The 11981-nt window shown below is 33.0% G+C and overlaps 1 long non-coding RNA gene across 1 annotated transcript; it reads left to right on the top strand.

Annotated features, from left to right (window-relative positions):
- Positions 1-263: 263 nt before the first annotated feature.
- On the top strand, positions 264-11781 carry LOC141533822 (uncharacterized). The gene is made up of 3 exons (XR_012480349.1): positions 264-409; positions 10575-10687; positions 10769-11781. It is a non-coding gene; the product is annotated as an uncharacterized LOC141533822 (long non-coding RNA).
- The last annotated feature ends 200 nt before the right edge of the window (positions 11782-11981 follow it).

Raw genomic sequence — 11981 nt, 5'->3', positions numbered from 1 at the left:
TAACCACGTTATATTTTCATAGCCAAATAGTCATCACTGAGGTATTTAGCGTAAGATAGGAATGAAATAGACAAATTTAACTATGAGAATTTAGATAATTTTGCTAACTAAACATATTCACCAAAAATAGAAACGGGTAGATTCACGCGCCACTAATCGTCGATCAGTAACTTTATTACCATATAATTGTCGATTCCATGATCGATGATACAAATAGATAGTATTTACTGTCATCAGCAAAGTTGTTCGGCAATTGTCAGTGACAAACAGACCGACAGAACGGAACAGTCAGTTGGGGCTATATCTACGATACGAACACGCGGCTAGAAATAGAAATAGAAGCAGAGTGTGTTTCTCACGTTCCTAAGATGAATCATAAGACACTGGGGAACCTCAGCTACTAATGCTAGTACGTATTACTTATAGTGTGGGCATATGATGTGTAATATGTTTGACCAACATTACCACCTTGCTCGATATTTGCATCTAAACCAAAAATAACAGTTTTTTAACTTATAATGACATTAATTTTTATATTTTATTGCAGTAAAAATAATTGTTATTAATATTATTTATTAATATTAATAATGTAATAATAATTATTATTATTATTTCAAGCCACTACACTAAAAAAAAATTAGGAAAACGGTTGACCGTAAAGGTCACTCCTGCAACTTCTCGCTAATTTCATACCTAAAAACTTAAAACTGCGGTTATGATTTTTTTGAGCTCTTCGAAATCCAAAATATAATTTATGTGTCATTTTGAATTCTCCGAGCTCAAAGATTTAGCCGTTCTAGGCTTTTGAATTATCCGAGCTGTCTTCGAGCTCAAAAGTCGGATAGAAGTTTAATAAAACACTATTTTTTGAATTTTAAAGCCGCAATAATTTTGAATTCCGATTTTCGAAAAACAGAGTAAAACCAAGAACAATTTTCAATAAACACCTTGAGAATTTTCCTCAAACATTTTTTTTTTTTCAAAATTTAGAAAACTTTTTTCCACCAAAGAAGTTACTGGAAGAAAAATTTTGATTTCTTCAAATTAGAATTAAAATTGTTAAAAATTTCCAGGAAATTAATTTTTTGTTAAGAACTCAAGTCATTCTTACAACATAGTTCGAAGTGTAAAAATCTGCAAATCCAAACAAAATTTTTCTAAGTCTTACGTACAATTGTGTATTATTAAATTACTCAAGCAGAAAAGTGGCAGTGAACAGTTGTGATTTGAAAATGATCGAGAAATTAGTGAAATCCGGATATTTAAGTATCAACTCAGTATTTCCTTGAAATCAGCACCAAGAAATAAGTGTCCTCCAGTTTGCTATCATGAACTCGGGCGATGAACTCATCGATTTTCTATTGAAGAACATCGTAGAGCTAGATATTAGCACTGACTTCTTGGGGTCAGCGCTTCACGTGGCTATCAAGGAGAAGAACCTTCACGTAGTGAAGAAATTAGTTTCTTCTGGAGCTGACATCAACGTAATGCCAAGTCATTATGAGAGACTACCACCACTTCACTAGGCCATTGAATGTGGTAACTTCAAGATCATCGCGTTTCTGGTGATGTCAGGAGCAAACGTAAGCGTGCCGGCTTACAAAGAGATGTTAGCGATGGGTTGCTATAATTGATTTTCTTTGAACCTAGCAATTTCGAAAATGGACATCCATGTGATTGAATTGTTGTTAAAGAACAACGCCACCATCGATCAAGGATCCTACTAGGTGCAATCTTCTTTTCACTTGGCTGCAAGTACCAACATCATTGAGATTCTCCAAGTCCTGGAGAAGTTTGGAGCAAATTTCAACATCATCAAGGATGAGGAATACACGGTGGAGTTTGAAGAACCCATACGACCGGATAACATCGACATTTTTAAGCTTTTTGTGAAAAATTTGATAATTTTTGTGGACTTTCTGATTTGTATGGTGATACTGTGGCTCGCCAGGCTGTTGCATTAGGTAATAAATACATTTTAAGTTATTTACTGGACTGTGGGAGAAATGTTAATGTGGTCAACAATGACAATTCAAGTTTGCTTGATGTCGTCACGGAAATGAATATCCACCTAACTGACCTGACCTTTAATGATCAGAGGCAGGATCCATCTTCGGAAATTATCGAAATAATTAAAGGTCACATTATTAAGTTATCTGAAGTCGGTATATTTGGTGTTAAAAAATATTTAAAAGCTGTGAATGGTGAGCATTTCAGATCATTCCGTGAAAAGTGGGAGAAGGAAATTAGTGAAATAATAATGAAAAAAATTAGAAAGTCAAACTTAAATTATTCTAGTGTGTTTGTAAGAAATGTACATAGATTAGCTATAGGTTCAATAAATTTAGATTATTGTACACTTTTTTTAAAATAAAATACATTTTTTTTCTTTTAATTAATTTATTATTCAGAGTTGGTTTAGACGGCTGTCGGTCATATCGTCGACTTTAACTGTTAGGAGTGGTACGTTGGGGTCTTTTTGGGTTCTGAAAATCTTAACCTACGCGACAAGGGTCGCTCTCAACCAAGCTGGTTTCTAAGACTAGCTTGGGATTCGAACCCACGCCTGGCTGGTGATTCAGTCCAAGTGTTCTACAGACCATGCGCCTTAGACCACTCCGCTAACGTCACCGATTATTTTTTTCTTATTTACACTATTATTGATTAACATTTCTTAAAATTTTTACATTATTCTTAATTCAAATTTATTAAAAATTATTTTATATTTTTTAATTTAGTTTTCTATATAAAGCGTGTATTTTAGTTTTTCTTAATTATTATTTATTGTATACATTTTAGTTTGGTTTATTTATAAAAACATATTTTTTATTGTTTAATTGAAGTATTATTTGTTTTAATCGACTATTAACTCCGCGATTACTTTTAGTAAGTGTAATTTTGACTAATGCCTTTTCTATTGTGCCGAGTCGAGTGTATCGACATCAAATTAGTGTATTGCCATCGGTCCTCGATAAGTATACGAAGTTTAAATGAAATCAAACCGTTTGAATTGGGTCAAAATCAAGTCCAAAGGAGTTGGTTACAAACGTACAAACATACAATTGAAGCTAATATAGAGCGTGTAAAAAAAAAACGTTTATAAAAATTAGAATCTGTGTGCATTTTTTCTTGGTTCATTAGCCATCAAAGCAAGTGAAGCGATGTTGTGGGAAGAGATCTGTAACGATCTTCACTAGGACATCTGGAATAAAACCAACCCAATTTTCGCTAAATGTCTTGGTAAGGCTTCACCAGAAGTGCTGAAGTCTTCTGCCTTAATGAAAAGCATCGTAGTGGAGCTTTTTCCCAAACACCCGCTACAGGAGAAAAAACACTATAGTGTTTAGCATATATGCTAAAATCGGCGAAACAACACCCTTTTCAACCAAAGAACTACAAAACGCGACTAAGACCCTCAAGACAGGAAAAGCACCTCACACTGACCTCATTCCGAAATTTGTGGTCAAGATTATAGCCCTGGAATACCCAGACTTATTCCTGAACGCCTACAATACCTGCCTGACAACTGACACGTTTCCAACGGTATGGAAGCGGCAGAGATTAGGTCTTTTAGAGCAAAATAAAGAAAACCTTGTAACACCTTCGTCGTTTAGACCACTCTGCATATTGGAAATTGCTGGAAAACTGCTCGAGAAGCTCATACAGGGAAGACTTCGTAACGACATCGATCGCGTTAGAGGTTTTGCCACTAACCAGTATGGTTTCCGGAAAGGTCGATCGACAGTCGGCATGATCTAAAAAATCATCGATACACTGAAAAAAAAGTATGAGTCCCACACTTATAAATTTCAGTGATATTGAAATACTTGGTATTGCGAATATACTTAAACACTGTTTGAGTCTCAGCGCAATATTTTTAATCACTACACTGAAACTCGTTTAAGTCATACACTTAAACTGAGTTTGAGCGCCACCGCAAAACTCATATCAGCAATACACTCAAATCCTTAAAGTAATAAATTTACAGAATAAAAAAAAAAGGTTATGTAAATAAATATTGCTATACATTAAAGAAATGACAATAAACCCATTTATTTTAAAATTAAATTTATTTAAAAATTAATAAATAATTAATAATAATTATAATATAAAATACAGAATATTGACATATATGGGACAAGGTATATTAATATTAATTTTTAAAAAATAATTTTTTGGAATAAAGTTGTTTGTTAAATAAAATTAAAAAATTATCAAGTGACTGCTAACTTTAATGTGATATTAATTTTATATTTATAAAAAACTCATAAGAGTTGTCAGATATTTGTTTATAAAAATTTTTAAAAATTAATATCAAAATTGTTCCTGGTGACTCAAATATGTTAATTTTTTTTATTTTTTAATAATTTATTTTATTTATTAAAAAATAATGATTAAAGATTAATGTTAGGATGTTACATTTATTATAATAAAGGTTAACCTCGGTTGACAATGTGTTTAAATTTTACAATATCATAAAATTACATATCTTCAAACACTTGATGATAGGATGACAAATTCCACTCGGTTAATTTATTTTTCACCCACGGATCCATAAATTATTATTTTTAATGTCAATTATATAAATATTTTTTTTAATGCTCTTGAGAACCATGTTTAGGTTAAAGGTATAAACACGGTATATAAACACGGGGAAAAAAAGAGCGAAATACGCGCTGAGTTTTACGCGGGAACTGTTTTTACTATACTCTCTAGACTTGCAATAGTATCGTATGGAAAATATAAGTCACTCACTTAAACAGAGTATTGCGATAATACTTAAACTTTTTTATCATATTCGCAATACCAATTCATTAAAAAAGTGTATACCAATAGGACTTAAACTTTTTTTTCAGTGTACAATAACAGATGCATAGTCTAATAGCCTCAACGGTCGCAAGGTGTGTCTCCTCCTCACACTAGACATCAAAAACGCTTTTTTCCCAGCGCGAATTGGGAATATATTTTAGATGTCCTGGAGCACAAATTTTATACAAAGCCAGAAAATCTGGAAATAATCGATGATTACCTTGACAAAAGTACGCTAATCTCAAAAACTACGGAAGGCCCACAGGAACATGATATAATGGCAGACGTGCCGCAAGGTTCAATTATGGGGCCTGACTTATGGAACGTGGACTACGACGAGCTCCTAGAAATTCCGTTGCTGAAACGAGTAGAGCTGATGGGCTTTGCTGACTACACCTCGACCACGATAGTAGTAGATAGCGCTGAGGAGGCAGAATTATTGGTTCGGGAAACTATTGACGCTGTCGAAACCCGGCTCAAAAAACACCACCTGAAACTTGCTAACTGACTCGATAAAAAAAAGTTTCCAAGACCTTTCGCCGTGGACACCGGAGGGATAACATTGACGTTAAAAACGACGAGGCGCTCTTAGGGTTGCCTGCGCCTACCGCACGATTTCCGAATTGGTTGTATTGGTCATAGCGGGAGCCACGCCTATCGATTTACTAGTATTTGAGAGGTCAAAACTCTACGACGCTAAAATGAACGGCGACAACTCTCAGGAGGTAAGAGCGAACATGAAGAAGGAACCGCTACATGAGTGGCAGGACCTATGGACATCAGGGGAGACGGGCAGATGGACACCGCACCTGATCCCAAACATCAACGTCTGGCTTTCTCAGAAGCACGGGGACACGGACTTTTTCCTCACCCAGCTATTGACAGGACACGGACAGTTCAACGCCTATCTCTTTAAGATGGGACTGCACTGCACGTCGACGTGCAAATACTGCCCAAACCAAATCGACGACGCCGAACACACGTTTTTTTTGGGTGTGTACGGTAGAAGGACTACAAAAGCAGCACTGAAGAAATTATGAAATTATAAACACCACGTTCTCTCCCGCGAGCTTGGTGACCTGCATGTTCGAACAGGAGGATAACTGGTCAGCCATCGCAACCTACGTGCACCTTTTGAAAGAAAAAACCGCTGAAAGAGAGCACTAATCAAGAGCAGGCGTCGTGAGACGCAACAAGGACTGGATTGAAGTAATGCTAACGCGGTTCCGATCCAATCTTCCTCGCACTTTTGTTTGGAGAACATGGAGAGGGGGAGTTTAGGGAATGGAAATCTCACACTACTGATAACAGTCATTTCATAAATGACAATTGAAAATACCGAATTAATAGTTTACAAAAGTTATTATTTTGTAATCCAAAAATTTAATTAAGTGATGAGCAGTTGAGGATGTATCCTATACTAAAACCTTTATCCCAAATACGCTGAATCTTTTGGTTTTATGTCTAGTAGTTCAGAAGTTTTTTCATTTGGGCATAAAAAATCTTTATTTATTTGTATAGGAGCTGTAATGTTTGATATTTTAAACAATTACGAAAAGCAAATACCTCGAAAATTAATTAAATTTTTATTCACGCCAGTCCAAAAAATAATAACTAACAACCAAAAGTGACATAACATTTTTAGAGAGTTAATGACACGTCTGAGTAATAGAAGACCGAAGAAAAAATAATTAATAGACGAGGGAGTATACGAACTTTCTTCCAACTTGCCCTTTCACACTTTCAATCTTCAAGCGACTAAAAAAAAAAAAAAAAAAAAAGTAGAAAACAATTTTCTCACCGCTGGTTAATAAATTGTTTTCATTAACATTTTTGTCGATGTAAAAATAGTTCAATAATCTTTCTCTTCATCATTGATCATATTATAATTTGTAATTTCAATAACCAGTAAGCGCTTATTAGAGGTTGAACTCAAAGTTAATAAATAATTAATCGACATAAAAATAACTAACTATCAATTAATTTTAATGAACAAGTTCAAATATTTGTTAACATTTTCAACTCTTAATCACTTTTTTTAATTTGAAAACTTTAAATAAACAAATTGGGGCTCACCGATTCATCTGTGAGAGTAGGCCTGAAAAAAAAGTTTTCTGCTCCGCACTATACAGTTTTGCTACTGTCAGTATTCAACTGCTGTCTAGAGAAGAGTGAAGTTAAGAAAACTATATACTAACGGTAGCAATAGTTTCGTGAACGACACTGAATAGAATGTGACGGTCAATATCCAGACTGCTACTTTTAGCTGTACGGATTGTACCCGTAACGATCTACTCGTTACCATCTCGTCACTAGACAGTAGATGTTGCCGAGTAGAAAACTTTTTTTTCAGTGTAAAGTTTTTTAATTAAAAAACTAAATTTAACTTCCTCAATCATTAATTTTTATTCTTAAAAGTAGGTAATATTATGATGAAAAAATTCTATATAGTTTGTTTCACTCGACTTTAAGGCATAAATCTGAATTAAAAATACTTAATACTTGGTATAAGATGTAAAAAGTTTGGAAAATCCAAAAATTCACGCCTCATAACGCTCATTTATTTTTCAAGAAAAAAAATTGTGTCATTGATTTTTAAGAGGAAAAAATTAATTAAGTCATTTGTTACAGAGTGTTCAATTATTAGCCAATTTCATAAGTTATTAACTAAATAGCTAATTTTTTAGCGTCATTTATTTGAGTTTTTTAAAAAATATTATTCAGTATGTAGCAAAGTAAAATAAAAATTCAAACTCTAAAATATTTCGTTCGAACGGCAAATTCTTTATACATGCATGCTGGTATCTACGCTCAAGTACCTACTTTTATGACTCTCTGGCCGTTGAGGCCCTAAATGCATCCCTTGTTCTCATCAACCCGGGCACTCATCTGGTTCGGCTTAAATATTTTCCGTTGCTACTTTCCCTTTTTTTTTTATATATGTAATATTTTTGTCAACGGTTTTTCTCAAGAATATTTCTTCGAATCTTTCCCACTTATTAAAAAATACAAAGACTCTCTATACGCTGGAGTTCAAAAATCACGGCGGTAAGCGTCAGTCTTCAGCAATCTTTTGATCACGCCACTTCACGACACCCACCTCCAAACTTCTACCTATTTTCCCAGTAGAATCTAAGTGCTCAGTTTTCAGTGCCGATCTATTCACGCGCTATTAAGTGTATACAGTGTTTTTTCTCAATCGTTTGGTTTCATCAATTATTGGCAACAATTATCCACCGTCTCAGCTCATCTCCAGTCGCCAAAAGACGCTACATCAAAGGGAACTATACAAAACTCAATCATAAAACCTGTATGATACATCAATTCAACTCTGCGCATCATTGGTATAGTATTTTGTTATAAATAAAATACTCAAAGGTACGTACGACAATTACTCAATATCTGTTAATAAAAGTACCTCAACTAATCAGAATTGTGTTATCCGCTCGATCTTTCGTGGATGATACAATTTTGAGTTGGCTCTGTCCTCTTGTGATTTTTACGATAATCTTCATAATATAAAATTGACAACTAAATGCATGATTCAACCTCTGAAGTCACTCAAATAACTCTTGTTAGAACCCATGAGTTCTGACATGTCTTCTCAAACAATTTAAAACCTCCTAATAACAAAGCATGTGTCAAGCTCAGAGGTAGGCTGTTCAGGACCTATCACATAGGACTGAATCGACTCTGGCACCTCTCAAGCCCAGACGTAGGCTGTTCAGGACCTATCACATTGGTCTGAATCAACTCTAGCACTTCAATCTACCTTCATCTCTTTTATTCAGAATTCTAAAGGAGCTCTCCCAGACATCTCAGCCTGGAACTCCGCTGAAATCATATATACCTAATTCTCATACAGTCCACTAAGCTTTCAAACCTATTACGCTATCTCAACCCGCTTCGAAAACAATTCATTACTATGTGATATTCGATTCACAGAGAACAAATTGAACGAGCCACCATCAGGTTTGCACGAGCATCCAGTCCAGTACCATTAGGGAAAGAGATCAACTTACTATCAACGATAAGAGCTCACACTTGGACCCCATCAATGCCACCCACTGAAGCGCATCCAACCACAGTTCTCAACCAGACTTTCTACAATTCGCATCTTGGATTCACCAGCACCAGATAAATTTTATTGTCGCTGATTTGATTAATTAAAGCTTGTAAATAATCCGTTATAATAAAAGAAACCAACCAAACATTTTGGTCTCTCGAGCCGGATCTGGTGATTACAAGATGCGAACCAAGCACATACGACAACGAATCAATCAGCAATACGAATTAAGGAAGTCGAGTAAGGAATTCTCATCACAATTGACTGAAAATGGACCTGACAACCTCGACCTTGTACGTATCCAAACCAGACGTGATTTCCTGAAGGATGAATGGCAGGATTTCAAGATCAATCATCTCGCGCTCACTGTAGCAATGGATGCTGTTAGTAAATCCAAGAAAATGGAGCTTCTGCAACGAAGCTATTTTAAGTACAAACATTTCGAATCCACTCGGAGAATTTACGTTGATGCAATTTGAAATTTAAATTTTGGGTCAAATTTTGGAGATATGAAAAAACTACTTATGAATTTTTTTTTTTTGAAAATTTAATTCTCTACAAAAAAGCCCTTAGTCATTTTCCGCTATTTTTCTTATTTTTTCCTAAATTTGAATTTAAAATCAGAAATCAAAGTTCTAATATCTGTTTTCAAATTGTTTTTATAAATTTTATTTATTATTATATTTTGTGTATTTTATTTTTTATTTTTGTAAAGGGTTAACTTGTTTATACGTAAATTTATAATCAATTAAACCCTTTTCTAAATATATTCGAAAATACTTCAACAATTTTAAAACTGTCAAACCAAATTTTATGACAGACAAAACATTCAAAACTAGAAAAAATATTGTCTCAATTTGATAAATGTTAAGTGAATTCTTTTCAGCTTTTTGAAAATCCTGTGACAGAATATCGAAAAAAATTCAATTTCTGAAAATATATGGTCTCAATCTTTCTCATAAACATAAAGATTATAATGAGAAATTTTTAATCAAACCAAAAATGATTACGGATATTATTTTACAGAAACCTCTATGCTGGTTTAATAATTCTTTTAATAAATTTATTATCTAAGCATAGAAAATATTTTTTCTGTCCTCCGAAGAGTCTGACTCCAGAGAATCCACAACAAAATATGCTGGAAAGAAAGCGTCGAGATGGAATGAAATTTCACTTCGAAAAATTGCAGAACACAGTGAATCAATTAGATAAAGCTACCAGAAATCTATATTTTTCTTTTTTCCCTGTACTAAAATTATAAAAACGAAATTATAAATTTAAAAATGTTTTACTCACTCTTGAATATATAATTTATCAATAAAAATAATATTATAATAATTTTGTCTAATTTTCTAACAGGTTCATATTGGAGGAGAAGAATGGATATTATCAAAAATTTATTATGCTATCAACAACCTGAAAAAAATGACATTCGTTGTGCATGCATTAATGGATCTGTTATTTACGCAGACTGAATTAAAAACTTCCACAATAAGTGGTAATTTATCAAATAGAAAACGAAGAGTAATTGTGAAAAAATAAAATTTAAGTACAAATTTTAAATTGTAATTTTAATTCTCAACCTAACCTAATAATAGGGTTTTATAACAAAAAATTAACGTTTATGTTCTCCTTGTTCATATATATTATCGATTAATTGAAATGAATAAATAATTGATGGAATTGTTTTTTGTTTCAGAATTTGTACGACGATACCTGATGAATTCTATGAGTTTAGATAAATTGAATGCTGGAATTGCCGAAGTGATGTTTCAGAAATAATTAGCAAGAAAATAGGAGAGATCAAATGTGGTAAGGATTTTAGACTTAAAAATAATACAGTACAAATTACAATAATTTTTAATTAAAAATTTTATTTCATTTGTTTTTTAGCACAAACTAGAAAATTAAATGATTTGGCAAAGAAAAGACTACGTGACACGGTTGAAGAGTCGAATGCCATAAATAGTGATCAGATTCAACAACCGGACCATGTCAATACAATTACGGTTGCAGAAGATTCTACTCATGATCTTACCAAAATTGTGTTAGAATACACAATGATTATTGATTATGATATATTTAAAGATGGCGAATAAATATATAAATGATTAAGAAAAAAAAATTTTTTTTTTCTATTTTACACGTATAAAACCTGAGTGTTTCTTCTTGGCATACGTGTATTCATATTATTCTATGAGTGTAATTAAAATAAAATAGATACATTTCTACTTCACAAAGTTGCTTGATTTTGGTAAGGCGATAGTAGAGCACTACCTCAACTACTTCGCGTTATGAGGCGTGCAAAATACTTTTTTATAATCGTTTAATAAGTCTAAATTTGAATTCCTAAGAATTTTCTATAAAAATTCTCGAGATGCGTGGTTTATAAGTAAAGGGTTAGCTTCATAATCGTAAAGCGATGACGACGAGACTTAAGGCGAGGTTTTGCTATTCCGAGGCCATGACCTCGAACCTAATACACTAGTACTAAGTATAAAGTATTAAGTATAAAGTATCAGTACTTATCCAATATATGATATTTTCTCCATAGTTACTTATTACATTATATTCTCTCTAGTAGGTATCTCACAACATTGCTTTTAATGATATCTATACACAACTATACATATAAGTATCATTAAAATCTTAATAAAAGTACAGTGAACTTGTAATAGTTACAAAATATTAATAGATAATTATTTATAATTTAATATTACAAACGCTTATATCAATGTATGATTAAAAGAACGTATAAGAGTTTTTTAAAATTTCGCAAGATTGTCTGGCGCCAATAATAATTAGACATTAAAAGAACTCTTTGTAGGCGTACGCATATCACACTTGGACACGTGCATATTTACATTTCTCATTTTTTATTTCTTGCTGCATATTAAAGTATATATATGCTTTCAATCTCACATACGATAATACCACACAGCTAATAAATAAATAAATTTATAATTAGCTGTTTTAATGACAAATCGTTCGATTTTAAATTACACGTTTGAATTAAAGAATTAATACCCTCACGAATACTATAAGGAATACAATAATCAATCGTAGATGCCTATGAGGCGCCATTTAATTATTTCTCGTAGGTGAC

The sequence above is a fragment of the Cotesia typhae genome, unplaced genomic scaffold (assembly GCF_013202065.1).
Source record: "Cotesia typhae breed Kobodo isofemale line unplaced genomic scaffold, CoteBio_Ctyphae scaffold_121, whole genome shotgun sequence".
In the NCBI taxonomy this organism is placed as follows: Eukaryota; Metazoa; Arthropoda; class Insecta; order Hymenoptera; family Braconidae; genus Cotesia; species Cotesia typhae.
This window is presented reverse-complemented; position numbering and strand designations above follow the sequence as displayed.